Source organism: Dendrobates tinctorius, unplaced genomic scaffold (genome assembly GCF_039654945.1).
Source record: "Dendrobates tinctorius isolate UK_male_01 unplaced genomic scaffold, ASM3965494v1 ptg000272l, whole genome shotgun sequence".
In the NCBI taxonomy this organism is placed as follows: Eukaryota; Metazoa; Chordata; class Amphibia; order Anura; family Dendrobatidae; genus Dendrobates; species Dendrobates tinctorius.
Genome location: NW_027361939.1, coordinates 12,512,116 through 12,537,380, shown reverse-complemented (window position 1 = coordinate 12,537,380; position 25,265 = coordinate 12,512,116). Strand labels below are relative to the sequence as shown.

The window sequence follows — 25,265 nt, the reverse complement described above, 5'->3', positions numbered from 1 at the left end:
TTGTGCCAAAGTTCATCACAACGAACGGACCAAAAGATGGCGTTCAGAATTTTCGACAGCTTAACGCAAATTCTACCTGAAATACTTTTGTCTGAAAAACACCTTTGTCTTTGAATGTTGGTGGCAGTACAGAAAAGTACATTCCCATACCGGGAGTTGAACCCGGGCCACCTGGGTGAGAACCAGGAATCCTAACCGCTAGACCATATGGGAAAAGTTGTGCTGTCTTATCAGTGACAATCTGAAAAAAAATAAGTTTTCTACTTGGCACAAGCAACTTCTGCAGTTCTATTTGCGCAGCTTGCCTCGTTAACACAGTTGTAAGCAAATCAGTCTCATAAGCTGAAAGATGAACGTTCGATTCTTAGACGGGGTACTGGTCCCTCGTTTTCTCAATCGATTCTGTCTCCATCTTGGCTACAGGGCCACAGATTTTTCCGATTCAGTACCAAAACATAACCAATTTAGTTCCTAAACTGTTTCCACGTACAAGGCATGGGGCAGCTTTTGAATGTGTGTACTAGTTCCAAAGGAGTGTCACTCCCATAGCAAGAAGTAAACCAGTCGACCAGGGATACTAGGTCCTATCCACTTTTCCACGTGGGACAAGTTATACACTAAGCAGCAAGATAAATAAAAAAAAAAAAAAAAAAAAAAAGAAGTTTTTGCTTTGATTAAATAGCTTTTACATCACAAAAGAAAAAAGTTGCCACATGAGCATGGTACTTAGCACGTCAGTTGGTAATCTGAAGTTCATGAGGTTTTTTCCTCACACGTGGAACTATTCTCCCCCCTTTTCTTGGGATATTGTGTCACCCACTCAGAACTTTCTCAATGAAACGTTTCCGATTCGAAAGGAAACAGGAGCCTTAGTGACAGAAAGAACACATGGATTGTTGCGTCCCTTGACGCTTTGGAGTAATAAGGTGTAGTTGAGAATGGTTTAAGCTATGAAACAAAATGAAATCTTGTGCTAAAGGTCAGTAAGAGCCACAAATACCCTGATGTTCAGCATTTTTGACTGCAAAGTAATAAATCTACCTGAAATATTATTGTCTGGAAAATACATTTCTGTCTTTGATTGTTGGCAGTAGTACAGTAAAAGGTGCGTTCCCATACCGGGAGTTGAACCCGGCCCGCCTGGGTGAGAACCAGGAATCCTAACCGCTAGACCATATGGGAATGGATAGCTACACACTGAGGTATCTATTGAAAAAAATCAGCTCGGGGGCTTGCACAAGAAACGTCTGCAGATTGGCACGTGCATCTTGCCTCGTTAGCGCAGTAGGTAGCGCGTCAGTCGCATAATCTGAAGGTCGTGAGTTCGATCCTCACACGGGGCAGCAGGCTCCTCTTTTCCGAAGAGATTTTGTCAAAATCTTAGAACTTTCCCTTTCAGTTCTAACACGTTTCTGATAAGTAAGGATTTGTGAACCCAAATGACAGATGGGACACATGGGTTGCTGTTTCTCTTGACCCGTTTGCTGTATAAAGAGGCAGATGAGAGTGATTTGAGCTGTTTGACAGCTAAGCGCAAAATCTACCTGAAATACTTTTGTCTGAAAAACACCCGTCAGTAGCGAGCGCGTCAGTCTCATATTCTGAAGTTCGTGAGTTCGATCCTCACACGGGGAAGCGGTCTCCTCTTTTCTGAAGAGATTCTGTCACCAAATTAGAACTTTCCCTTTCAGATTTAAAATGTTTCTGATAAGTAAGAATTTGCGAACCCAAATGACAGACAGGACACATGGGTTGTTGATTCTCTTGACACGTTTGCTCTAAAAGGGGCTAGTTGAGATTGATTTGAGCTATGAAACCAAATTAAATCTTGTGCCAAAGTTCATCACAACGAACGGACCAAAAGATGGCGTTCAGAATTTTCGACAGCTTAACGCAAATTCTACCTGAAATACTTTTGTCTGAAAAACACCTTTGTCTTTGAATGTTGGTGGCAGTACAGAAAAGTACATTCCCATACCAGGAGTTGAACCCGGGCCACCTGGGTGAGAACCAGGAATCCTAACCGCTAGACCATATGGGAAAAGTTGTGCTGTCTTATCAGTGACAATCTGAAAAAAAATAAGTTTTCTACTTGGCACAAGCAACTTCTGCAGTTCTATTTGCGCAGCTTGCCTCGTTAACACAGTTGTAAGCAAATCAGTCTCATAAGCTGAAAGATGAACGTTCGATTCTTAGACGGGGTACTGGTCCCTCGTTTTCTCAATCGATTCTGTCTCCATCTTGGCTACAGGGCCACAGATTTTTCCGATTCAGTACCAAAACATAACCAATTTAGTTCCTAAACTGTTTCCACGTACAAGGCATGGGGCAGCTTTTGAATGTGTGTACTAGTTCCAAAGGAGTGTCACTCCCATAGCAGGAAGTAAACCAGTCGACCAGGGATACTAGGTCCTATCCACTTTTCCACGTGGGACAAGTTATACACTAAGCAGCAAGATAAATTAAAAAAAAAAAAAAAAAAAGAAGTTTTTGCTTTGATTAAATAGCTTTTACATCACAAAAGAAAAAAGTTGCCACATGAGCATGGTACTTAGCACGTCAGTTGGTAATCTGAAGTTCATGAGGTTTTTTCCTCACACGTGGAACTATTCTCCCCCCTTTTCTTGGGATATTGTGTCACCCACTCAGAACTTTCTCACTGAAACGTTTCCGATTCGAAAGGAAACAGGAGCCTTAGTGACAGAAAGAACACATGGATTGTTGCGTCCCTTGACGCTTTGGAGTAATAAGGTGTAGTTGAGAATGGTTTAAGCTATGAAACAAAATGAAATCTTGTGCTAAAGGTCAGTAAGAGCCACAAATACCCTGATGTTCAGCATTTTTGACTGCAAAGTACAAAATCTACCTGAAATATTATTGTCTGGAAAATACATTTCTGTCTTTGATTGTTGGCAGTAGTACAGTAAAAGGTGCGTTCCCATACCGGGAGTCGAACGCGGGCCGCCTGGGTGAAAACCAGGAATCCTAACCGCTAGACCATATGGGAATGGATAGCTACACATTGAGGTATCTATTGAAAAAAATCAGCTCGGGGGCTTGCACAAGAAACGTCTGCAGATTGGCACGTGCATCTTTCCTCGTTAGCGCAGTAGGTAGCGCGTCAGTCTCATAATCTGAAGGTCGTGAGTTCGATCCTCACACGGGGCAGCAGGCTCCTCTTTTCCGAAGAGATTTTGTCAAAATCTTAGAACTTTCCCTTTCAGTTCTAACACGTTTCTGATAAGTAAGGATTTGTGAACCCAAATGACAGATGGGACACATGGGTTGCTGTTTCTCTTGACCCGTTTGCTGTATAAAGAGGCAGATGAGAGTGATTTGAGCTGTTTGACAGCTAAGCGCAAAATCTACCTGAAATACTTTTGTCTGAAAAACACCCGTCAGTAGCGAGCGCGTCAGTCTCATATTCTGAAGTTCGTGAGTTCGATCCTCACACGGGGAAGCGGTCTCCTCTTTTCTGAAGAGATTCTGTCACCAAATTAGAACTTTCCCTTTCAGATTTAAAATGTTTCTGATAAGTAAGAATTTGCGAACCCAAATGACAGACAGGACACATGGGTTGTTGATTCTCTTGACACGTTTGCTGTAAAAGGGGCTAGTTGAGATTGATTTGAGCTATGAAACCAAATTAAATCTTGTGCCAAAGTTCATCACAACGAACGGACCAAAAGATGGCGTTCAGAATTTTCGACAGCTTAACGCAAATTCTACCTGAAATACTTTTGTCTGAAAAACACCTTTGTCTTTGAATGTTGGTGGCAGTACAGAAAAGTACATTCCCATACCAGGAGTTGAACCCGGGTCGCCTGGGTGAGAACCAGGAATCCTAACCGCTAGACCATATGGGAAAAGATGTGCTGTCTTATCAGTGACAATCTGAAAAAAAATAAGTTTTCTACTTGGCACAAGCAACTTCTGCAGTTCTATTTGTGCAGCTTGCCTCGTTAACACAGTTGTAAGCAAATCAGTCTCATAAGCTGAAAGATGAACGTTCGATTGTTAGACGGGGTACTGGTCCCTCGTTTTCTCAATCGATTCTGTCTCCATCTTGGCTACAGGGCCACAGATTTTTCCGATTCAGTACCAAAACATAACCAATTTAGTTCCTAAACTGTTTCCACGTACAAGGCACGGGGCAGCTTTCGAATGTGTGTACTAGTTCCAAAGGAGTGTCACTCCCATAGCAGGAAGTAAACCAGTCGACCAGGGATACTAGGTCCTATCCACTTTTCCACGTGGGACAAGTTATACACTAAGCAGCAAGATAAATTAAAAAAAAAAAAAAAAAAAAAGAAGTTTTTGCTTTGATTAAATAGCTTTTACATCACAAAAGAAAAAAGTTGCCACATGAGCATGGTACTTAGCACGTCAGTTGGTAATCTGAAGTTCATGAGGTTTTTTCCTCACACGTGGAACTATTCTCCCCCCTTTTCTTGGGATATTGTGTCACCCACTCAGAACTTTCTCAATGAAACGTTTCCGATTCGAAAGGAAACAGGAGCCTTAGTGACAGAAAGAACACATGGATTGTTGCGTCCCTTGACGCTTTGGAGTAATAAGGTGTAGTTGAGAATGGTTTAAGCTATGAAACAAAATGAAATCTTGTGCTAAAGGTCAGTAAGAGCCACAAATACCCTGATGTTCAGCATTTTTGACTGCAAAGTACAAAATCTACCTGAAATATTATTGTCTGGAAAATACATTTCTGTCTTTGATTGTTGGCAGTAGTACAGTAAAAGGTGCGTTCCCATACCGGGAGTTGAACCCGGCCCGCCTGGGTGAGAACCAGGAATCCTAACCGCTATACCATATGGGAAAAGATGTGCTGTCTTATCAGTGACAATCTGAAAAAAAATAAGTTTTCTACTTGGCACAAGCAACTTCTGCAGTTCTATTTGCGCAGCTTGCCTCGTTAACACAGTTGTAAGCAAATCAGTCTCATAAGCTGAAAGATGAACGTTCGATTGTTAGACGGGGTACTGGTCCCTCGTTTTCTCAATCGATTCTGTCTCCATCTTGGCTACAGGGCCACAGATTTTTCCGATTCAGTACCAAAACATAACCAATTTAGTTCCTAAACTGTTTCCACGTACAAGGCATGGGGCAGCTTTTGAATGTGTGTACTAGTTCCAAAGGAGTGTCACTCCCATAGCAGGAAGTAAACCAGTCAACCAGGGATACTAGGTCCTATCCACTTTTCCACGTGGGACAAGTTATACACTAAGCAGCAAGATAAATTAAAAAAAAAAAAAAAAAGAAGTTTTTGCTTTGATTAAATAGCTTTTACATCACAAAAGAAAAAAGTTGCCACATGAGCATGGTACTTAGCACGTCAGTTGGTAATCTGAAGTTCATGATGTTTTTTCCTCACACGGGGAACTATTCTCCTCCCTTTTCTTGGGATATTGTGTCACCCACTCAGAACTTTCTCACTGAAACGTTTCTGATTCGAAAGGAAACAGGAGCCTTAGTGACAGACAGAACACATGGATTGTTGCGTCCCTTGACGCTTTGGAGTAATAAGGTGTAGTTGAGAATGGTTTAAGCTATGAAACAAAACGAAATCTTGTGCTAAAGGTCAGTAAGAGCCACAAATACCCTGATGTTCAGCATTTTTGACTGCAAAGTACAAAATCTACCTGAAATATTATTGTCTGGAAAATACATTTCTGTCTTTGATTGTTGGCAGTAGTACAGTAAAAGGTGTGTTCCCATACCGGGAGTCGAACCCGGGCCGCCTGGGTGAAAACCAGGAATCCTAACCGCTAGACCATAAGGGAATGGATAGCTACACACTGAGGTATCTATTGAAAAAAATCAGCTCGGGGGGCTTGCAAAAGAAACGTCTGCAGATTGGCACGTGCATCTTGCCTCGTTAGCGCAGTAGGTAGCGCGTCAGTCTCATAATCTGAAGGTCGTGAGTTCGATACTCACACGGGGCAGCGGGCTCCTCTTTTCCGAAGAGAAATTGTCAAAAACTTAGAACTTTCCCGTTCATTTCTAACACGTTTCTGATAAGTAAGGATTTGTGAACCCAAATGACACATGGGATGCTGGTTCTCTTGACCCGTTTGCTGTATAAAGAGGCAGATGAGAGTGATTTGAGCTATGAAAAAAAATTAAATCTTGTGCCAAAGGTCGTCACAATGAATGTAACCAAAAGCTGGTGTTCAGAATGATTGACAGCTAAGCGCAAAATCTACCTGAAATACTTTTGTCTGAAAAACACCCGCGTCAGTCTCATAATCTGAAGGTCGTGAGTTCGATCCTCACACGGGGCAGCAGGCTCCTCTTTTCCGAAGAGATTTTGTCAAAAACTTAGAACTTTCCCTTTCAGTTCTAACACGTTTCTGATAAGTAAGGATTTGTGAACCCAAATGACAGATGGGACACATGGGTTGCTGTTTCTCTTGACCTGTTTGCTGTATAAAGAGGCAGATGAGAGTGATTTGAGCTGTTTGACAGCTAAGCGCAAAATCTACCTGAAATACTTTTGTCTGAAAAACACCCGTCAGTAGCGAGCGCGTCAGTCTCATATTCTGAAGTTCGTGAGTTCGATCCTCACACGGGGAAGCGGTCTCCTCTTTTCTGAAGAGATTCTGTCACCAAATTAGAACTTTCCCTTTCAGATTTAAAATGTTTCTGATAAGTAAGAATTTGCGAACCCAAATGACAGACAGGACACATGGGTTGTTGATTCTCTTGACACGTTTGCTGTAAAAGGGGCTAGTTGAGATTGATTTGAGCTATGAAACCAAATTAAATCTTGTGCCAAAGTTCATCACAACGAACGGACCAAAAGATGGCGTTCAGAATTTTCGACAGCTTAACGCAAATTCTACCTGAAATACTTTTGTCTGAAAAACACCTTTGTCTTTGAATGTTGGTGGCAGTACAGAAAAGTACATTCCCATACCGGGAGTTGAACCCGGGCCGCCTGGGTGAGAACCAGAAATCCTAACCGCTAGACCATATGGGAAAAGATATGCTGTTTTATCAGTGACAATCTGAAAAAAAATAAGTTTTCTACTTGGCACAAGCAACTTCTGCAGTTCTATTTGCGCAGCTTGCCTCGTTAACACAGTTGTAAGCAAATCAGTCTCATAAGCTGAAAGATGAACGTTCGATTCTTAGACGGGGTACTGGTCCCTCGTTTTCTCAATCGATTCTGTCTCCATCTTGGCTACAGGGCCACAGATTTTTCCGATTCAGTACCAAAACATAACCAATTTAGTTCCTAAACTGTTTCCACGTACAAGGCATGGGGCAGCTTTTGAATGTGTGTACTAGTTCCAAAGGAGTGTCACTCCCATAGCAGGAAGTAAACCAGTCGACCAGGGATACTAGGTACTATCCACTTTTCCACGTGGGACAAGTTATACACTAAGCAGCAAGATAAATTAAAAAAAAAAAGAAAAAAAAAAGAAGTTTTTGCTTTGATTAAATAGCTTTTACATCACAAAAGAAAAAAGTTGCCACATGAGCATGGTACTTAGCACGTCAGTTGGTAATCTGAAGTTCATGAGGTTTTTTCCTCACACGTGGAACTATTCTCCCCACTTTTCTTGGGATATTGTGTCACCCACTCAGAACTTTCTCACTGAAACGTTTCCGATTCGAAAGGAAACAGGAGCCTTAGTGACAGAAAGAACACATGGATTGTTGCGTCCCTTGACGCTTTGGAGTAATAAGGTGTAGTTGAGAATGGTTTAAGCTATGAAACAAAATGAAATCTTGTGCTAAAGGTCAGTAAGAGCCACAAATACCCTGATGTTCAGCATTTTTGACTGCAAAGTACAAAATCTACCTGAAATATTATTGTCTGGAAAATACATTTCTGTCTTTGATTGTTGGCAGTAGTACAGTAAAAGGTGCGTTCCCATACCGGGAGTCGAACCCGGGCCGCCTGGGTGAAAACCAGGAATCCTAACCGCTAGACCATATGGGAATGGATAGCTACACACTGAGGTATCTATTGAAAAAAATCAGCTCGGGGGCTTGCACAAGAAACGTCTGCAGATTGGCACGTGCATCTTGCCTCGTTAGCGCAGTAGGTAGAGCGTCAGTCTCATAATCTGAAGGTCGTGAGTTCGATCCTCACACGGGGCAGCAGGCTCCTCTTTTCCGAAGAGATTTTGTCAAAATCTTAGAACTTTCCCTTTCAGTTCTAACACGTTTCTGATAAGTAAGGATTTGTGAACCCAAATGACAGATGGGACACATGGGTTGCTGTTTCTCTTGACCCGTTTGCTGTATAAAGAGGCAGATGAGAGTGATTTGAGCTGTTTGACAGCTAAGCGCAAAATCTACCTGAAATACTTTTGTCTGAAAAGCACCCGTCAGTAGCGAGCGCGTCAGTCTCATATTCTGAAGTTCGTGAGTTCGATCCTCACACGGGGAAGCGGTCTCCTCTTTTCTGAAGAGATTCTGTCACCAAATTAGAACTTTCCCTTTCAGATTTAAAATGTTTCTGATAAGTAAGAATTTGCGAACCCAAATGACAGACAGGACACATGGGTTGTTGATTCTCTTGACACGTTTGCTCTAAAAGGGGCTAGTTGAGATTGATTTGAGCTATGAAACCAAATTAAATCTTGTGCCAAAGTTCATCACAACGAACGGACCAAAAGATGGCGTTCAGAATTTTCGACAGCTTAACGCAAATTCTACCTGAAATACTTTTGTCTGAAAAACACCTTTGTCTTTGAATGTTGGTGGCAGTACAGAAAAGTACATTCCCATACCGGGAGTTGAACCCGGGTCGCCTGGGTGAGAACCAGGAATCCTAACCGCTAGACCATATGGGAAAAGATGTGCTATCTTATCAGTGACAATCTGAAAAAAAATAAGTTTTCTACTTGGCACAAGCAACTTCTGCAGTTCTATTTGCGCAGCTTGCCTCGTTAACACAGTTGTAAGCAAATCAGTCTCATAAGCTGAAAGATGAACGTTCGATTGTTAGACGGGGTACTGGTCCCTCGTTTTCTCAATCGATTCTGTCTCCATCTTGGCTACAGGGCCACAGATTTTTCCGATTCAGTACCAAAACATAACCAATTTAGTTCCTAAACTGTTTCCACGTACAAGGCACGGGGCAGCTTTCGAATGTGTGTACTAGTTCCAAAGGAGTGTCACTCCCATAGCAGGAAGTAAACCAGTCGACCAGGGATACTAGGTCCTATCCACTTTTCCACGTGGGACAAGTTATACACTAAGCAGCAAGATAAATTAAAAAAAAAAAAAAAAAAAAAAAGAAGTTTTTGCTTTGATTAAATAGCTTTTACATCACAAAAGAAAAAAGTTGCCACATGAGCATGGTACTTAGCACGTCAGTTGGTAATCTGAAGTTCATGAGGTTTTTTCCTCACACGTGGAACTATTCTCCCCCCTTTTCTTGGGATATTGTGTCACCCACTCAGAACTTTCTCAATGAAACGTTTCCGATTCGAAAGGAAACAGGAGCCTTAGTGACAGAAAGAACACATGGATTGTTGCGTCCCTTGACGCTTTGGAGTAATAAGGTGTAGTTGAGAATGGTTTAAGCTATGAAACAAAATGAAATCTTGTGCTAAAGGTCAGTAAGAGCCACAAATACCCTGATGTTCAGCATTTTTGACTGCAAAGTACAAAATCTACCTGAAATATTATTGTCTGGAAAATACATTTCTGTCTTTGATTGTTGGCAGTAGTACAGTAAAAGGTGCGTTCCCATACCGGTAGTTGAACCCGGCCCGCCTGGGTGAGAACCAGGAATCCTAACCGCTAGACCATATGGGAAAAGATGTGCTGTCTTATCAGTGACAATCTGAAAAAAAATAAGTTTTCTACTTGGCACAAGCAACTTCTGCAGTTCTATTTGCGCAGCTTGCCTCGTTAACACAGTTGTAAGCAAATCAGTCTCATAAGCTGAAAGATGAACGTTCGATTCTTAGACGGGGTACTGGTCCCTCGTTTTCTTAATCGATTCTGTCTCCATCTTGGCTACAGGGCCACAGATTTTTCCGATTCAGTACCAAAACATAACCAATTTAGTTCCTAAACTGTTTCCACGTACAAGGCATGGGGCAGCTTTTGAATGTGTGTACTAGTTCCAAAGGAGTGTCACTCCCATAGCAGGAAGTAAACCAGTCGACCAGGGATACTAGGTCCTATCCACTTTTCCACGTGGGACAAGTTATACACTAAGCAGCAAGATAAATTAAAAAAAAAAAAAAAAAGAAGTTTTTGCTTTGATTAAATAGCTTTTACATCACAAAAGAAAAAAGTTGCCACATGAGCATGGTACTTAGCACGTCAGTTGGTAATCTGAAGTTCATGAGGTTTTTTCCTCACACGTGGAACTATTCTCCTCCCTTTTCTTGGGATATTGTGTCACCCACTCAGAACTTTCTCACTGAAACGTTTCCGATTCGAAAGGAAACAGGAGCCTTAGTGACAGACAGAACACATGGATTGTTGCGTCCCTTGACGCTTTGGAGTAATAAGGTGTAGTTGAGAATGGTTTAAGCTATGAAACAAAACGAAAACTTGTGCTAAAGGTCAGTAAGAGCCACAAATACCGTGATGTTCAGCATTTTTGACTGCAAAGTACAAAATCTACCTGAAATATTATTGTCTGGAAAATACATTTCTGTCTTTGATTGTTGGCAGTAGTACAGTAAAAGGTGTGTTCCCATACCGGGAGTCGAACCCGGGCCGCCTGGGTGAAAACCAGGAATCCTAACCGCTAGACCATAAGGGAATGGATAGCTACACACTGAGGTATCTATTGAAAAAAATCAGCTCGGGGGCTTGCAAAAGAAACGTCTGCAGATTGGCACGTGCATCTTGCCTCGTTAGCGCAGTAGGAAGCGCGTCAGTCTCATAATCTGAAGGTCGTGAGTTCGATACTCACACGGGGCAGCGGGCTCCTCTTTTCCGAAGAGAAATTGTCAAAAACTTAGAACTTTCCCGTTCATTTCTAACACGTTTCTGATAAGTAAGGATTTGTGAACCCAAATGACACATGGGATGCTGGTTCTCTTGACCCGTTTGCTGTATAAAGAGGCAGATGAGAGTGATTTGAGCTATGAAAAAAAATTAAATCTTGTGCCAAAGGTCGTCACAATGAATGTAACCAAAAGCTGGTGTTCAGAATGATTGACAGCTAAGCGCAAAATCTACCTGAAATACTTTTGTCTGAAAAACACCCGCGTCAGTCTCATAATCTGAAGGTCGTGAGTTCGATCCTCACACGGGGCAGCAGGCTCCTCTTTTCCAAAGAGATTTTGTCAAAAACTTAGAACTTTCCCTTTCAGTTCTAACACGTTTCTGATAAGTAAGGATTTGTGAACCCAAATGACAGATGGGACACATGGGTTGCTGTTTCTCTTGACCCGTTTGCTGTATAAAGAGGCAGATGAGAGTGATTTGAGCTGTTTGACAGCTAAGCGCAAAATCTACCTGAAATACTTTTGTCTGAAAAACACCCGTCAGTAGCGAGCGCGTCAGTCTCATATTCTGAAGTTCGTGAGTTCGATCCTCACACGAAGCGGTCTCCTCTTTTCTGAAGAGATTCTGTCACCAAATTAGAACTTTCCCTTTCAGATTTAAAATGTTTCTGATAAGTAAGAATTTGCGAACCCAAATGACAGACAGGACACATGGGTTGTTGATTCTCTTGACACGTTTGCTGTAAAAGGGGCTAGTTGAGATTGATTTGAGCTATGAAACCAAATTAAATCTTGTGCCAAAGTTCATCACAACGAACGGACCAAAAGATGGCGTTCAGAATTTTCGACAGCTTAACGCAAATTCTACCTGAAATACTTTTGTCTGAAAAACACCTTTGTCTTTGAATGTTGGTGGCAGTACAGAAAAGTACATTCCCATACCGGGAGTTGAACCCGGGCCGCCGGGGTGAGAACCAGAAATCCTAACCGCTAGACCATATGGGAAAAGATATGCTGTTTTATCAGTGACAATCTGAAAAAAAATAAGTTTTCTACTTGGCACAAGCAACTTCTGCAGTTCTATTTGCGCAGCTTGCCTCGTTAACACAGTTGTAAGCAAATCAGTCTCATAAGCTGAAAGATGAACGTTCGATTCTTAGACGGGGTACTGGTCCCTCGTTTTCTCAATCGATTCTGTCTCCATCTTGGCTACAGGGCCACAGATTTTTCCGATTCAGTACCAAAACATAACCAATTTAGTTCCTAAACTGTTTCCACGTACAAGGCATGGGGCAGCTTTTGAATGTGTGTACTAGTTCCAAAGGAGTGTCACTCCCATAGCAGGAAGTAAACCAGTCGACCAGGGATACTAGGTCCTATCCACTTTTCCACGTGGGACAAGTTATACACTAAGCAGCAAGATAAATTAAAAAAAAAAAGAAAAAAAAAAGAAGTTTTTGCTTTGATTAAATAGCTTTTACATCACAAAAGAAAAAAGTTGCCACATGAGCATGGTACTTAGCACGTCAGTTGGTAATCTGAAGTTCATGAGGTTTTTTCCTCACACGTGGAACTATTCTCCCCACTTTTCTTGGGATATTGTGTCACCCACTCAGAACTTTCTCACTGAAACGTTTCCGATTCGAAAGGAAACAGGAGCCTTAGTGACAGAAAGAACACATGGATTGTTGCGTCCCTTGACGCTTTGGAGTAATAAGGTGTAGTTGAGAATGGTTTAAGCTATGAAACAAAATGAAATCTTGTGCTAAAGGTCAGTAAGAGCCACAAATACCCTGATGTTCAGCATTTTTGACTGCAAAGTACAAAATCTACCTGAAATATTATTGTCTGGAAAATACATTTCTGTCTTTGATTGTTGGCAGTAGTACAGTAAAAGGTGCGTTCCCATACCGGGAGTCGAACCCGGGCCGCCTGGGTGAAAAGCAGGAATCTTAACCGCTAGACCATATGGAAATGGATAGCTACACACTGAGGTATCTATTGAAAAAAATCAGCTCGGGGGCTTGCACAAGAAACGTCTGCAGATTGGCACGTGCATCTTGCCTCGTTAGCGCAGTAGGTAGCGCGTCAGTCTCATAATCTGAAGGTCGTGAGTTCGATCCTCACACGGGGCAGCGGGCTCCTCTTTTCCGAAGAGATTTTGTCAAAAACTTAGAACTTTCCCGTTCAGTTCTAACATGTTTCTGATAAGTAAGGATTTGTGAACCCAAATGACACATGGGTTGCTGGTTCTCTTGACTCGTTTGCTGTATAAAGAGGCAGATGAGAGTGATTTGAGCTATGAAAAAAAATTAAATCTTGTGCCAAAGGTCGTCACAATGAATGTAACCAAAAGCTGGTGTTCAGAATGATTGACAGCTAAGCGCAAAATCTACCTGAAATACTTTTGTCTGAAAAACACCCGCGTCAGTCTCATAATCTGAAGGTCGTGAGTTCGATCCTCACACGGGGCAGCAGGCTCCTCTTTTCCGAAGAGATTTTGTCAAAAACTTAGAACTTTCCCTTTCAGTTCTAACACGTTTCTGATAAGTAAGGATTTGTGAACCCAAATGACAGATGGGACACATGAGTTGCTGTTTCTCTTGACCCGTTTGCTGTATAAAGAGGCAGATGAGAGTGATTTGAGCTGTTTGACAGCTAAGCGCAAAATCTACCTGAAATACTTTTGTCTGAAAAACACCCGTCAGTAGCGAGCGCGTCAGTCTCATATTCTGAAGTTCGTGAGTTCGATCCTCACACGGGGAAGCGGTCTCCTCTTTTCTGAAGAGATTCTGTCACCAAATTAGAACTTTCCCTTTCAGATTTAAAATGTTTCTGATAAGTAAGAATTTGCGAACCCAAATGACAGACAGGACACATGGGTTGTTGATTCTCTTGACACGTTTGCTGTAAAAGGGGCTAGTTGAGATTGATTTGAGCTATGAAACCAAATTAAATCTTGTGCCAAAGTTCATCACAACGAACGGACCAAAAGATGGCGTTCAGAATTTTCGACAGCTTAACGCAAATTCTACCTGAAATACTTTTGTCTGAAAAACACCTTTGTCTTTGAATGTTGGTGGCAGTACAGAAAAGTACATTCTCATACCGGGAGTTGAACCCGGGCCGCCTGGGTGAGAACCAGGAATCCTCACCGCTAGACCATATGGGAAAAGATGTGCTGTCTTATCAGTGACAATCTGAAAAAAAATAAGTTTTCTACTTGGCACAAGCAACTTCTGCAGTTCTATTTGCGCAGCTTGCCTCGTTAACACAGTTGTAAGCAAATCAGTCTCATAAGCTGAAAGATGAACGTTCGATTCTTAGACGGGGTACTGGTCCCTCGTTTTCTCAATCGATTCTGTCTCCATCTTGGCTACAGGGCCACAGATTTTTCCGATTCAGTACCAAAACATAACCAATTTAGTTCCTAAACTGTTTCCACGTACAAGGCATGGGGCAGCTTTTGAATGTGTGTACTAGTTCCAAAGGAGTGTCACTCCCATAGCAGGAAGTAAACCAGTCGACCAGGGATACTAGGTCCTATCCACTTTTCCACATGGGACAAGTTATACACTAAGCAGCAAGATAAATTAAAAAAAAAAAAAAAAAAAAAGAAGTTTTTGCTTTGATTAAATAGCTTTTACATCACAAAAGAAAAAAGTTGCCACATGAGCATGGTACTTAGCACGTCAGTTGGTAATCTGAAGTTCATGAGGTTTTTTCCTCACACGTGGAACTATTCTCCCCCCTTTTCTTGGGATATTGTGTCACCCACTCAGAACTTTCTCACTGAAACGTTTCCAATTCGAAAGGAAACAGGAGCCTTAGTGACAGAAAGAACACATGGATTGTTGCGTCCCTTGATGCTTTGGAGTAATAAGGTGTAGTTGAGAATGGTTTAAGCTATGAAACAAAATGAAATCTTGTGCTAAAGGTCAGTAAGAGCCACAAATACCCTGATGTTCAGCATTTTTGACTGCAAAGTACAAAATCTACCTGAAATATTATTGTCTGGAAAATACATTTCTGTCTTTGATTGTTGGCAGTAGTACAGTAAAAGGTGCGTTCCCATACCGGGAGTCGAAGCCGGGCCGCCTGGGTGAAAACCAGGAATCCTAACCGCTAGACCATATGGGAATGGATAGCTACACACTGAGGTATCTATTGAAAAAAATCAGCTCGGGGGCTTGCACAAGAAACGTCTGCAGATTGGCACGTGCATCTTGCCTCGTTAGCACAGTAGGTAGCGCGTCAGTCTCATAATCTGAAGGTCGTGAGTTCGATCCTCACACGGGGCAGCGGGCTCCTCTTTTCCGAAGAGATTTTGTCAAAAACTTAGAACTTTCCCGTTCAGTTCTAACATGTTTCTGATAAGTAAGGATTTGTGAACCCAAATGACACATGGGTTGCTGGTTCTCTTGACTCGTTTGCTGTATAAAGAGGCAGATGAGAGTGATTTGAGCTATGAAAAAAAATTAAATCTTGTGCCAAAGGTCGTCACAATGAATGTAACCAAAAGCTGGTGTTCAGAATGATTGACAGCTAAGCGCAAAATCTACCTGAAATACTTTTGTCTGAAAAACACCCGCGTCAGTCTCATAATCTGAAGGTCGTGAGTTCGATCCTCACACGGGGCAGCAGGCTCCTCTTTTCCGAAGAGATTTTGTCAAAATCTTAGAACTTTCCCTTTCAGTTCTAACACGTTTCTGATAAGTAAGGATTTGTGAACCCAAATGACAGATGGGACACATGGGTTGCTGTTTCTCTTGACCCGTTTGCTGTATAAAGAGGCAGATGAGAGTGATTTGAGCTGTTTGACAGCTAAGCGCAAAATCTACCTGAAATACTTTTGTCTGAAAAACACCCGTCAGTAGCGAGCACGTCAGTCTCATATTCTGAAGTTCGTGAGTTCGATCCTCACACGGGGAAGCGGTCTCCTCTTTTCTGAAGAGATTCTGTCACCAAATTAGAACTTTCCCTTTCAGATTTAAAATGTTTCTGATAAGTAAGAATTTGCGAACCCAAATGACAGACAGGACACATGGGTTGTTGATTCTCTTGACACGTTTGCTCTAAAAGGGGCTAGTTGAGATTGATTTGAGCTATGAAACCAAATTAAATCTTGTGCCAAAGTTCACATCACAACGAACGGACCAAAAGATGGCGTTCAGAATTTTCGACAGCTTAACGCAAATTCTACCTGAAATACTTTTGTCTGAAAAACACCTTTGTCTTTGAATGTTGGTGGCAGTACAGAAAAGTACATTCCCATACCGGGAGTTGAACACGGGCCGCCTGGGTGAGAACCAGGAATCCTAACCGCTAGACCATATGGGAAAAGATGTGCTGTTTTATGAGTGACAATCTGAAAAAAAATAAGTTTTCTACTTGGCACAAGCAACTTCTGCAGTTCTATTTGTGCAGCTTGCCTCGTTAACACAGTTGTAAGCAAATCAGTCTCATAAGCTGAAAGATGAACGTTCGATTCTTAGACGGGGTACTGGTCCCTCGTTTTCTCAATCGATTCTGTCTCCATCTTGGCTACAGGGCCACAGATTTTTCCGATTCAGTACCAAAACATAACCAATTTAGTTCCTAAACTGTTTCCACGTACAAGGCATGGGGCAGCTTTTGAATGTGTGTACTAGTTCCAAAGGAGTGTCACTCCCATAGCAGGAAGTAAACCAGTCGACCAGGGATACTAGGTCCTATCCACTTTTCCACGTGGGACAAGTTATACACTAAGCAGCAAGATAAATTAAAAAAAAAAAAAAAAAAAAAAAAGAAGTTTTTGCTTTGATTAAATAGCTTTTACATCACAAAAGAAAAAAGTTGCCACATGAGCACGGTACTTAGCACGTCAGTTGGTAATCTGAAGTTCATGAGGTTTTTTCCTCACACGTGGAACTATTCTCCCCCCTTTTCTTGGGATATTGTGTCACCCACTCAGAACTTTCTCACTGAAACGTTTCCAATTCGAAAGGAAACAAGAGCCTTAGTGACAGAAAGAACACATGGATTGTTGCGTCCCTTGACGCTTTGGAGTAATAAGGTGTAGTTGAGAATGGTTTAAGCTATGAAACAAAATGAAATCTTGTGCTAAAGGTCAGTAAGAGCCACAAATACCCTGATGTTCAGCATTTTTGCATCTACCTGAAATATTATTGTCTGGAAAATACATTTCTGTCTTTGATTGTTGGCAGTAGTACAGTAAAAGGTGCGTTCCCATACCGGGAGTCGAACCCGGGCCGCCTGGGTGAAAACCAGGAATCCTAACCGCTAGACCATATGGGAATGGATAGCTACACACTGAGGTATCTATTGAAAAAAATCAGCTCGGGGGCTTGCACAAGAAACGTCTGCAGATTGGCACGTGCATCTTGCCTCGTTAGCGCAGTAGGTAGCGCGTCAGTCTCATAATCTGAAGGTCGTGAGTTCGATCCTCACACGGGGCAGCGGGCTACTCTTTTCCGAAGAGATTTTATCAAAAACTTAGGACTTTCCCGTTCAGTTCTAACATGTTTCTGATAAGTAAGGATTTGTGAACCCAAATGACACATGGGTTGCTGGTTCTCTTGACTCGTTTGCTGTATAAAGAGGCAGATGAGAGTGATTTGAGCTATGAAAAAAAATTAAATCTTGTGCCAAAGGTCGTCACAATGAATGTAACCAAAAGCTGGTGTTCAGAATGATTGACAGCTAAGCGCAAAATCTACCTGAAATACTTTTGTCTGAAAAACACCCGCGTCAGTCTCATAATCTGAAGGTCGTGAGTTCGATCCTCACACGGGGCAGCAGGCTCCTCTTTTCCGAAGAGATTTTGTCAAAATCTTAGAACTTTCCCTTTCAGTTCTAACACGTTTCTGATAAGTAAGGATTTGTGAACCCAAATGACAGATGGGACACATGGGTTGCTGTTTCTCTTGACCCGTTTGCTGTATAAAGAGGCAGATGAGAGTGATTTGAGCTGTTTGACAGCTAAGCGCAAAATCTACCTGAAATACTTTTGTCTGAAAAACACCCGTCAGTAGCGAGCGCGTCAGTCTCATATTCTGAAGTTCGTGAGTTCGATCCTCACACGGGGAAGCGGTCTCCTCTTTTCTGAAGAGATTCTGTCACCAAATTAGAACTTTCCCTTTCAGATTTAAAATGTTTCTGATAAGTAAGAATTTGCGAACCCAAATGACAGACAGGACACATGGGTTGTTGATTCTCTTGACACGTTTGCTCTAAAAGGGGCTAGTTGAGATTGATTTGAGCTATGAAACCAAATTAAATCTTGTGCCAAAGTTCATCACAACGAACGGACCAAAAGATGGCGTTCAGAATTTTCGACAGCTTAATGCAAATTCTACCTGAAATACTTTTGTCTGAAAAACACCTTTGTCTTTGAATGTTGGTGGCAGTACAGAAAAGTACATTCCCATACCGGGAGTTGAACCCGGCCCGCCTGGGTGAGAACCAGGAATACTAACCGCTAGACCATATGGGAAAAGATGTGCTGTCTTATCAGTGACAATCTGAAAAAAAATAAGTTTTCTACTTGGCACAAGCAACTTCTGCAGTTCTATTTGCGCAGCTTGCCTCGTTAACACAGTTGTAAGCAAATCAGTCTCATAAGCTGAAAGATGAACGTTCGATTCTTAGACGGGTTACTGGTCCCTCGTTTTCTCAATCGATTCTGTCTCCATCTTGGCTACAGGGCCACAGATTTTTCCGATTCAGTACCAAAACATAACCAATTTAGTTCCTAAACTGTTTCCACGTACAAGGCATGGGGCAGCTTTTGAATGTGTGTACTAGTTCCAAAGGAGTGTCACTCCCATAGCAGGAAGTAAACCAGTCGACCAGGGATACTAGGTCCTATCCACGTGGGACAAGTTATACACTAAGCAGCAAGATAAATTAAAAAAAAAAAAAAAAAAAGAAGTTTTTGCTTTGATTAAATAGCTTTTACATCACAAAAGAAAAAAGTTGCCACATGAGCATGGTACTTAGCACGTCAGTTGGTAATCTGAAGTTCATGAGGTTTTTTCCTCACACGTGGAACTATTCTCCCCCCTTTTCTTGGGATATTGTGTCACCCACTCAGAACTTTCTCACTGAAACGTTTCCGATTCGAAAGGAAACAGGAGCCTTAGTGACAGAAAGAACACATGGATTGTTGCGTCCCTTGACGCTTTGGAGTAATAAGGTGTAGTTGAGAATGGTTTAAGCTATGAAACAAAATGAAATCTTGTGCTAAAGGTCAGTAAGAGCCACAAATACCCTGATGTTCAGCATTTTTGACTGCAAAGTACAAAATCTACCTGAAATATTATTGTCTGGAAAATACATTTCTGTCTTTGATTGTTGGCAGTAGTACAGTAAAAGGTGCGTTCCCATACCGGGAGTGGAACCCGGGCCGCCTGGGTGAAAACCAGGAATCCTAACCGCTAGACCATATGGGAATGGATAGCTACACGCTGAGGTATCTATTGAAAAAAATCAGCTCGGGGGCTTGCACAAGAAACGTCTGCAGATTGGCACGTGCATCTTGCCTCGTTAGCGCAGTAGGTAGCGCGTCAGTCTCATAATCTGCAGGTCGTGAGTTCGATCCTCACACGGGGCAGCGGGCTCCTCTTTTCCGAAGAGATTTTGTCAAAAACTTAGAACTTTCCCGTTCAGTTCTAACATGTTTCTGATAAGTAAGGATTTGTGAACCCAAATGACACATGGGTTGCTGGTTCTCTTGACTCGTTTGCTGTATAAAGAGGCAGATGAGAGTGATTTGAGCTATGAAAAAAAATTAAATCTTGTGCCAAAGTTCGTCACAATGAATGTAACCAAAAGCTGGTGTTCAGAATGATTGACAGCTAAGCGCAAAATCTACCTGAAATACTTTTGTCTGAAAAACACCCGCGTCAGTCTCATAATCTGAAGGTCGTGAGTTCGATCCTCACACGGGGCAGCAGGCTCCTCTTTTCCGAAGAGATTTTGTCAAAATCTTAGAACTTTCCCTTTCAGTTCTAACACGTTTCTGATAAGTAAGGATTTGTGAACCCAAATGACAGATGGGACACATGGGTTGCTGTTTCTCTTGACCCGTTTGCTGTATAAAGAGGCAGATGAGAGTGATTTGAGCTGTTTGACAGCTAAGCGCAAAATCTACCTGAAATACTTTTGTCTGAAAAACACCCGTCAGTAGCGAGCGCGTCAGTCTCATATTCTGAAGTTCGTGAGTTCGATCCTCACACGGGGAAGCGGTCTCCTCTTTTCTGAAGAGATTCTGTCACCAAATTAGAACTTTCCCTTTCAGATTTAAAATGTTTCTGATAAGTAAGAATTTGCGAACCCAAATGACAGACAGGACACATGGGTTGTTGATTCTCTTGACACGTTTGCTGTAAAAGAGGCTAGTTGAGATTGATTTGAGCTATGAAACCAAATTAAATCTTGTGCCAAAGTTCATCACAACGAACGGACCAAAAGTTGGCGTTCAGAATTTTCGACAGCTTAACGCAAATTCTACCTGAAATACTTTTGTCTGAAAAACACCTTTGTCTTTGAATGTTGGTGGCAGTACAGAAAAGTACATTCCCATACCGGGAGTTGAACCCGGCCCGCCTGGGTGAGAACCAGGAATCCTAACCGCTAGACCATATGGGAAAAGATGTGCTGTCTTATCAGTGACAATCTGAAAAAAAATAAGTTTTCTACTTGGCACAAGCAACTTCTGCAGTTCTATTTGCGCAGCTTGCCTCGTTAACACAGTTGTAAGCAAATCAGTCTCATAAGCTGAAAGATGAACGTTCGATTCTTAGACGGGGTACTGGTCCCTCGTTTTCTCAATCGATTCTGTCTCCATCTTGGCTACAGGGCCACAGATTTTTCCGATTCAGTACCAAAACATAACCAATTTAGTTCCTAAACTGTTTCCACGTACAAGGCATGGGGCAGCTTTTGAATGTGTGTACTAGTTCCAAAGGAGTGTCACTCCCATAGCAGGAAGTAAACCAGTCGACCAGGGATACTAGGTCCTATCCACTTTTCCACATGGGACAAGTTATACACTAAGCAGCAAGATAAATTAAAAAAAAAAAGAAAAAAAAAAGAAGTTTTTGCTTTGATTAAATAGCTTTTACATCACAAAAGAAAAAAGTTGCCACATGAGCATGGTACTTAGCACGTCAGTTGGTAATCTGAAGTTCATGAGGTTTTTTCCTCACACGTGGAACTATTCTCCCCCCTTTTCTTGGGATATTGTGTCACCCACTCAGAACTTTCTCACTGAAACGTTTCCGATTCGAAAGGAAACAGGAGCCTTAGTGACAGAAAGAACACATGGATTGTTGCGTCCCTTGACGCTTTGGAGTAATAAGGTGTAGTTGAGAATGGTTTAAGCTATGAAACAAAATGAAATCTTGTGCTAAAGGTCAGTAAGAGCCACAAATACCCTGATGTTCAGCATTTTTGACTGCAAAGTACAAAATCTACCTGAAATATTATTGTGTGGAAAATACATTTCTGTCTTTGATTGTTGGCAGTAGTACAGTAAAAGGTGCGTTCCCATACCGGGAGTGGAACCCGGGCCGCCTGGGTGAAAACCAGGAATCCTAACCGCTAGACCATATGGGAATGGATAGCTACACACTGAGGTATCTATTGAAAAAAATCAGCTCGGGGGCTTGCACAAGAAACGTCTGCAGATTGGCACGTGCATCTTGCCTCGTTAGCGCAGTAGGTAGCGCGTCAGTCTCATAATCTGAAGGTCGTGAGTTCGATCCTCACACGGGGCAGCGAGCTCCTCTTTTCCTAAGAGATTTTGTCAAAAACTTAGAACTTTCCCGTTCAGTTCTAACATGTTTCTGATAAGTAAGGATTTGTGAACCCAAATGACACATGGGTTGCTGGTTCTCTTGACTCGTTTGCTGTATAAAGAGGCAGATGAGAGTGATTTGAGCTATGAAAAAAAATTAAATCTTGTGCCAAAGGTCGGCACAATGAATGTAACCAAAAGCTGGTGTTCAGAATGATTGACAGCTAAGCGCAAAATCTACCTGAAATACTTTTGTCTGAAAAACACCCGCGTCAGTCTCATAATCTGAAGGTCGTGAGTTCGATCCTCACACGGGGCAGCAGGCTCCTCTTTTCCGAAGAGATTTTGTCAAAATCTTAGAACTTTCCCTTTCAGTTCTAACACGTTTCTGATAAGTAAGGATTTGTGAACCCAAATGACAGATGGGACACATGGGTTGCTGTTTCTCTTGACCCGTTTGCTGTATAAAGAGGCAGATGAGAGTGATTTGAGCTGTTTGACAGCTAAGCGCAAAATCTACCTGAAATACTTTTGTCTGAAAAACACCCGTCAGTAGCGAGCGCGTCAGTCTCATATTCTGAAGTTCGTGAGTTCGATCCTCACACGGGGAAGCGGTCTCCTCTTTTCTGAAGAGATTCTGTCACCAAATTAGAACTTTCCCTTTCAGATTTAAAATGTTTCTGATAAGTAAGAATTTGCGAACCCAAATGACAGACAGGACACATGGGTTGTTGATTCTCTTGACACGTTTGCTCTAAAAGGGGCTAGTTGAGATTGATTTGAGCTATGAAACCAAATTAAATCTTGTGCCAAAGTTCACATCACAACGAACGGACCAAAAGATGGCGTTCAGAATTTTCGACAGCTTAACGCAAATTCTACCTGAAATACTTTTGTCTGAAAAACACCTTTGTCTTTGAATGTTGGTGGCAGTACAGAAAAGTACATTCCCATACCGGGAGTTGAACCCGGGCCGCCTGGGTGAGAACCAGGAATCCTAACCGCTAGACCATATGGGAAAAGATGTTCTGTCTTATGAGTGACAATCTGAAAAAAAAAAAAGTTTTCTACTTGGCACAAGCAACTTCTGCAGTTCTATTTGTGCAGCTTGCCTCGTTAACACAGTTGTAAGCAAATCAGTCTCATAAGCTGAAAGATGAACGTTCGATTCTTAGACGGGGTACTGGTCCCTCGTTTTCTCAATCGATTCTGTCTCCATCTTGGCTACAGGGCCACAGATTTTTCCGATTCAGTACCAAAACATAACCAATTTAGTTCCTAAACTGTTTCCACGTACAAGGCATGGGGCAGCTTTTGAATGTGTGTACTAGTTCCAAAGGAGTGTCACTCCCATAGCAGGAAGTAAACCAGTCGACCAGGGATACTAGGTCCTATCCACTTTTCCACGTGGGACAAGTTATACACTAAGCAGCAAGATAAATTAAAAAAAAAAAAAAGAAGTTTTTGCTTTGATTAAATAGCTTTTACATCACAAAAGAAAAAAGTTGCCACATGAGCATGGTACTTAGCACGTCAGTTGGTAATCTGAAGTTCATGAGGTTTTTTCCTCACACGTGGAACTATTCTCCCCCCTTTTCTTGGGATATTGTGTCACGTGGAACTATTCTCCCCCCTTTTCTTGGGATATTGTGTCACCCACTCAGAACTTTCTCACTGAAACGTTTCCGATTCGAAAGGAAACAGGAGCCTTAGTGACAGAAAGAACACATGGATTGTTGCGTCCCTTGACGCTTTGGAGTAATAAGGTGTAGTTGAGAATGGTTTAAGCTATGAAACAAAATGAAATCTTGTGCTAAAGGTCAGTAAGAGCCACAAATACCCTGATGTTCAGCATTTTTGACTGCAAAGTACAAAATCTACCTGAAATATTATTGTGTGGAAAATACATTTCTGTCTTTGATTGTTGGCAGTAGTACAGTAAAAGGTGCTTTCCCATACCGGGAGTCGAACCCGGGCCGCCTGGGTGAAAACCAGGAATCCTAACCGCTAGACCATATGGGAATGGATAGCTACACACTCTGGTATCTATTGAAAAAAATCAGCTCGGGGGCTTGCACAAGAAACGTCTGCAGATTAGCACGTGCATCTTGCCTCGTTAGCGCAGTAGGTAGCGCGTCAGTCTCATAATCTGAAGGTCGTGAGTTCGATCCTCACACGGGGCAGCGGGCTCCTCTTTTCCGAAGAGATTTTGTCAAAAACTTAGAACTTTCCCGTTCAGTTCTAACATGTTTCTGATAAGTAAGGATTTGTGAACCCAAATGATACATGGGTTGCTGGTTCTCTTGACTCGTTTGCTGTATAAAGAGGCAGATGAGAGTGATTTGAGCTATGAAAAAAAATTAAATCTTGTGCCAAAGGTCGTCACAATGAATGTAACCAAAAGCTGGTGTTCAGAATGATTGACAGCTAAGCGCAAAATCTACCTGAAATACTTTTGTCTGAAAAACACCCGCGTCAGTCTCATAATCTGAAGGTCGTGAGTTCGATCCTCACACGGGGCAGCAGGCTCCTCTTTTCCGAAGAGATTTTGTCAAAATCTTAGAACTTTCCCTTTCAGTTCTAACACGTTTCTGATAAGTAAGGATTTGTGAACCCAAATGACAGATGGGACACATGGGTTGCTGTTTCTCTTGACCCGTTTGCTGTATAAAGAGGCAGATGAGAGTGATTTGAGCTGTTTGACAGCTAAGCGCAAAATCTACCTGAAATACTTTTGTCTGAAAAACACCCGTCAGTAGCGAGCGCGTCAGTCTCATATTCTGAAGTTCGTGAGTTCGATCCTCACACGGGGAAGCGGTCTCCTCTTTTCTGAAGAGATTCTGTCACCAAATTAGAACTTTCCCTTTCAGATTTAAAATGTTTCTGATAAGTAAGAATTTGCGAACCCAAATGACAGACAGGACACATGGGTTGTTGATTCTCTTGACACGTTTGCTGTAAAAGAGGCTAGTTGAGATTGATTTGAGCTATGAAACCAAATTAAATCTTGTGCCAAAGTTCATCACAACGAACGGACCAAAAGTTGGCGTTCAGAATTTTCGACAGCTTAACGCAAATTCTACCTGAAATACTTTTGTCTGAAAAACACCTTTGTCTTTGAATGTTGGTGGCAGTACAGAAAAGTACATTCCCATACCGGGAGTTGAACCCGGCCCGCCTGGGTGAGAACCAGGAATCCTAACCGCTAGACCATATGGGAAAAGATGGGCTGTCTTATCAGTGACAATCTGAAAAAAAATAAGTTTTCTACTTGGCACAAGCAACTTCTGCAGTTCTATTTGCGCAGCTTGCCTCGTTAACACAGTTGTAAGCAAATCAGTCTCATAAGCTGAAAGATGAACGTTCGATTCTTAGACGGGGTACTGGTCCCTCGTTTTCTCAATCGATTCTGTCTCCATCTTGGCTACAGGGCCACAGATTTTTCCGATTCAGTACCAAAACATAACCAATTTAGTTCCTAAACTGTTTCCACGTACAAGGCATGGGGCAGCTTT

At 42.0% G+C, this 25,265-nt stretch overlaps 30 non-coding genes across 30 annotated transcripts; 11 read left to right on the top strand and 19 right to left on the bottom strand.

Moving 5' to 3' along the window:
* Positions 1–141: 141 nt before the first annotated feature.
* Positions 142–213, bottom strand: TRNAE-CUC (transfer RNA glutamic acid (anticodon CUC)). The gene has a single exon. It is a non-coding gene; the product is annotated as a tRNA-Glu (tRNA).
* Positions 214–1,110: 897 nt separating this feature from the next.
* TRNAE-CUC (transfer RNA glutamic acid (anticodon CUC)) lies at positions 1,111–1,182 on the bottom strand. Its single transcript has one exon. It is a non-coding gene; the product is annotated as a tRNA-Glu (tRNA).
* Positions 1,183–1,270: 88 nt separating this feature from the next.
* TRNAM-CAU (transfer RNA methionine (anticodon CAU)) lies at positions 1,271–1,343 on the top strand. Its single transcript has one exon. It is a non-coding gene; the product is annotated as a tRNA-Met (tRNA).
* A 626-nt stretch (positions 1,344–1,969) lies between these two features.
* Positions 1,970–2,041, bottom strand: TRNAE-CUC (transfer RNA glutamic acid (anticodon CUC)). The gene has a single exon. It is a non-coding gene; the product is annotated as a tRNA-Glu (tRNA).
* An 894-nt stretch (positions 2,042–2,935) lies between these two features.
* Positions 2,936–3,007, bottom strand: TRNAE-UUC (transfer RNA glutamic acid (anticodon UUC)). Its single transcript has one exon. It is a non-coding gene; the product is annotated as a tRNA-Glu (tRNA).
* Positions 3,008–3,095: 88 nt separating this feature from the next.
* TRNAM-CAU (transfer RNA methionine (anticodon CAU)) lies at positions 3,096–3,168 on the top strand. The gene has a single exon. It is a non-coding gene; the product is annotated as a tRNA-Met (tRNA).
* Positions 3,169–3,794: 626 nt separating this feature from the next.
* Positions 3,795–3,866, bottom strand: TRNAE-CUC (transfer RNA glutamic acid (anticodon CUC)). Its single transcript has one exon. It is a non-coding gene; the product is annotated as a tRNA-Glu (tRNA).
* Positions 3,867–5,726: 1,860 nt separating this feature from the next.
* On the bottom strand, positions 5,727–5,798 carry TRNAE-UUC (transfer RNA glutamic acid (anticodon UUC)). Its single transcript has one exon. It is a non-coding gene; the product is annotated as a tRNA-Glu (tRNA).
* Positions 5,799–5,887: 89 nt separating this feature from the next.
* Positions 5,888–5,960, top strand: TRNAM-CAU (transfer RNA methionine (anticodon CAU)). Its single transcript has one exon. It is a non-coding gene; the product is annotated as a tRNA-Met (tRNA).
* A 965-nt stretch (positions 5,961–6,925) lies between these two features.
* Positions 6,926–6,997, bottom strand: TRNAE-CUC (transfer RNA glutamic acid (anticodon CUC)). The gene has a single exon. It is a non-coding gene; the product is annotated as a tRNA-Glu (tRNA).
* An 897-nt stretch (positions 6,998–7,894) lies between these two features.
* On the bottom strand, positions 7,895–7,966 carry TRNAE-UUC (transfer RNA glutamic acid (anticodon UUC)). Its single transcript has one exon. It is a non-coding gene; the product is annotated as a tRNA-Glu (tRNA).
* Positions 7,967–8,054: 88 nt separating this feature from the next.
* Positions 8,055–8,127, top strand: TRNAM-CAU (transfer RNA methionine (anticodon CAU)). Its single transcript has one exon. It is a non-coding gene; the product is annotated as a tRNA-Met (tRNA).
* Positions 8,128–8,753: 626 nt separating this feature from the next.
* TRNAE-CUC (transfer RNA glutamic acid (anticodon CUC)) lies at positions 8,754–8,825 on the bottom strand. Its single transcript has one exon. It is a non-coding gene; the product is annotated as a tRNA-Glu (tRNA).
* A 1,862-nt stretch (positions 8,826–10,687) lies between these two features.
* TRNAE-UUC (transfer RNA glutamic acid (anticodon UUC)) lies at positions 10,688–10,759 on the bottom strand. The gene has a single exon. It is a non-coding gene; the product is annotated as a tRNA-Glu (tRNA).
* Positions 10,760–10,847: 88 nt separating this feature from the next.
* On the top strand, positions 10,848–10,920 carry TRNAM-CAU (transfer RNA methionine (anticodon CAU)). The gene has a single exon. It is a non-coding gene; the product is annotated as a tRNA-Met (tRNA).
* A 2,091-nt stretch (positions 10,921–13,011) lies between these two features.
* Positions 13,012–13,084, top strand: TRNAM-CAU (transfer RNA methionine (anticodon CAU)). Its single transcript has one exon. It is a non-coding gene; the product is annotated as a tRNA-Met (tRNA).
* A 965-nt stretch (positions 13,085–14,049) lies between these two features.
* TRNAE-CUC (transfer RNA glutamic acid (anticodon CUC)) lies at positions 14,050–14,121 on the bottom strand. Its single transcript has one exon. It is a non-coding gene; the product is annotated as a tRNA-Glu (tRNA).
* An 896-nt stretch (positions 14,122–15,017) lies between these two features.
* Positions 15,018–15,089, bottom strand: TRNAE-UUC (transfer RNA glutamic acid (anticodon UUC)). The gene has a single exon. It is a non-coding gene; the product is annotated as a tRNA-Glu (tRNA).
* An 88-nt stretch (positions 15,090–15,177) lies between these two features.
* Positions 15,178–15,250, top strand: TRNAM-CAU (transfer RNA methionine (anticodon CAU)). The gene has a single exon. It is a non-coding gene; the product is annotated as a tRNA-Met (tRNA).
* Positions 15,251–17,174: 1,924 nt separating this feature from the next.
* TRNAE-UUC (transfer RNA glutamic acid (anticodon UUC)) lies at positions 17,175–17,246 on the bottom strand. Its single transcript has one exon. It is a non-coding gene; the product is annotated as a tRNA-Glu (tRNA).
* Positions 17,247–17,334: 88 nt separating this feature from the next.
* TRNAM-CAU (transfer RNA methionine (anticodon CAU)) lies at positions 17,335–17,407 on the top strand. The gene has a single exon. It is a non-coding gene; the product is annotated as a tRNA-Met (tRNA).
* A 1,923-nt stretch (positions 17,408–19,330) lies between these two features.
* TRNAE-UUC (transfer RNA glutamic acid (anticodon UUC)) lies at positions 19,331–19,402 on the bottom strand. The gene has a single exon. It is a non-coding gene; the product is annotated as a tRNA-Glu (tRNA).
* Positions 19,403–19,490: 88 nt separating this feature from the next.
* TRNAM-CAU (transfer RNA methionine (anticodon CAU)) lies at positions 19,491–19,563 on the top strand. Its single transcript has one exon. It is a non-coding gene; the product is annotated as a tRNA-Met (tRNA).
* Positions 19,564–20,528: 965 nt separating this feature from the next.
* Positions 20,529–20,600, bottom strand: TRNAE-CUC (transfer RNA glutamic acid (anticodon CUC)). Its single transcript has one exon. It is a non-coding gene; the product is annotated as a tRNA-Glu (tRNA).
* An 897-nt stretch (positions 20,601–21,497) lies between these two features.
* On the bottom strand, positions 21,498–21,569 carry TRNAE-UUC (transfer RNA glutamic acid (anticodon UUC)). Its single transcript has one exon. It is a non-coding gene; the product is annotated as a tRNA-Glu (tRNA).
* Positions 21,570–21,657: 88 nt separating this feature from the next.
* Positions 21,658–21,730, top strand: TRNAM-CAU (transfer RNA methionine (anticodon CAU)). Its single transcript has one exon. It is a non-coding gene; the product is annotated as a tRNA-Met (tRNA).
* Positions 21,731–22,697: 967 nt separating this feature from the next.
* Positions 22,698–22,769, bottom strand: TRNAE-CUC (transfer RNA glutamic acid (anticodon CUC)). The gene has a single exon. It is a non-coding gene; the product is annotated as a tRNA-Glu (tRNA).
* Positions 22,770–23,700: 931 nt separating this feature from the next.
* TRNAE-UUC (transfer RNA glutamic acid (anticodon UUC)) lies at positions 23,701–23,772 on the bottom strand. The gene has a single exon. It is a non-coding gene; the product is annotated as a tRNA-Glu (tRNA).
* An 88-nt stretch (positions 23,773–23,860) lies between these two features.
* Positions 23,861–23,933, top strand: TRNAM-CAU (transfer RNA methionine (anticodon CAU)). The gene has a single exon. It is a non-coding gene; the product is annotated as a tRNA-Met (tRNA).
* Positions 23,934–24,898: 965 nt separating this feature from the next.
* TRNAE-CUC (transfer RNA glutamic acid (anticodon CUC)) lies at positions 24,899–24,970 on the bottom strand. Its single transcript has one exon. It is a non-coding gene; the product is annotated as a tRNA-Glu (tRNA).
* Positions 24,971–25,265: the final 295 nt, after the last annotated feature.